The sequence below is a fragment of the Marmota flaviventris genome, chromosome 13, assembly GCF_047511675.1.
Source record: "Marmota flaviventris isolate mMarFla1 chromosome 13, mMarFla1.hap1, whole genome shotgun sequence".
Taxonomy (NCBI): domain Eukaryota; kingdom Metazoa; phylum Chordata; class Mammalia; order Rodentia; family Sciuridae; genus Marmota; species Marmota flaviventris.
This window is the reverse complement of record NC_092510.1, coordinates 4,011,335-4,012,779: the sequence shown is the minus strand read 5'-3', so window position 1 is coordinate 4,012,779 and position 1,445 is coordinate 4,011,335. Positions and strand designations below refer to the sequence as shown.

Below are 1,445 nucleotides of genomic sequence, written 5' to 3'. Positions count from 1 at the left end.
ATGAACAAAGCCAACAGACTGTACAGTAATATTCACATAAGAAACACCGTGTACACTGTGACTGGTGTTGGGGTCATGGCCAACGCCCTTCTTCTTCTCGTCCACATCCCCTTGCACATTACTGGGCACAGACCTAAGCCCACTGACCTGCCCATTGGTCTCCTGGCCCTGATCCACCTGGTGATCTGCTCATCAATGGCTTCATAGCTTCTGACATTTTTATAACTCAGGGGAGCAGGTGGGATGACCTGACGTGTAAATTGCTCATCTACCTGTACAGGTTGATGAGGGGCTTCTCCATCTGTGCCACCTGCCTGCTGAGTGTCCTCCAGGCCATCACTCTCAGCCCCAGGATGAGTTCAAACATAAATCCTCATGTTACAACCTGTGTTTCCTTCTCTTCCTGTGGGTCATCTACTCATCCTTCAGTAGCCACCTGTTCATCTCCATTGCTGCTACCCCCAATTGGACCTCAGACAACTTTATGTACATCACAGAATCCTGCTCCTTCATTCCCATGACCTTCTTCCTCTGGCACAGCTTGTCCACCCTGCTGACCTTCAGGAAATTCTCCTTTATAGGAATAATGGCCCTCTCCAATGGATACATGGTGGCTCTCCTGTGCAGGCACAAGGGGCAGTCCCAGCGTCTCCACAGCACCAGCCTGTCTCCAGTGTCATCCCCAGAACTGTGGGCCACCCAGACAATCCTGCTGTTCATGAGTTGCTTCGTGGTCATGTCCATCTTGGACAGCGTTGTCTCCTATGCAAGAATCACACTGAAGGATGATTCAGTATTTTACTGTATCCAGATCCTCATGACCCATAGCTATGCCTCATTCAGCCCTTTGGTGTTTATTTGTACTGGAAAACGTATTATTGGTATTTTAAGATACATGTGGAATAAAACAGTAAACATTTCAGTAGCCAGTGGTGGATAAGTTCTGTTAAGGTGAAAAACTGTGCTGAATTTGGAGTGATTTATCATGACAGAGCGTGTAGAGTCTTTGGTTTAAATGCAATGCAAAGTGTCACTCCCTCTGTTAAACTGTACACTTGGACATAATGTGGATTACATGTACATCAAAGAAAGCCAAACCATGTGCCTCTCCAATATATCATGGGGATGTCATGGTTCTCACTGGATCCTTAATAGGGGCCTGTGAGTTGGATGTCACTTGTCATAACCTGGGTTATTCCAAATTATTTTTAGATACACAATAGTTCCAATGGTTCTCAAATATTGCATTGTCTCCATTATCTGTATTTTTACAAACTACATTTGTAAACATATTCTACCATGAAATATCACATGATCCAGCACACACACAATACACACTCATAGGTGCACACACACACATTCTACATGCAAGGAGTCAAACAGTCATTTCCACATCACTGCCCCCAAAACCATGCTTTAAAGAGTCAAACATAGAAACAACTCAA

General features: G+C 44.7%; 1 pseudogene; it reads left to right on the top strand.

The window, feature by feature from the left end:
• Positions 1 to 940, top strand: LOC114082246 (vomeronasal type-1 receptor 94-like; annotated as a pseudogene).
• Positions 941 to 1,445: the final 505 nt, after the last annotated feature.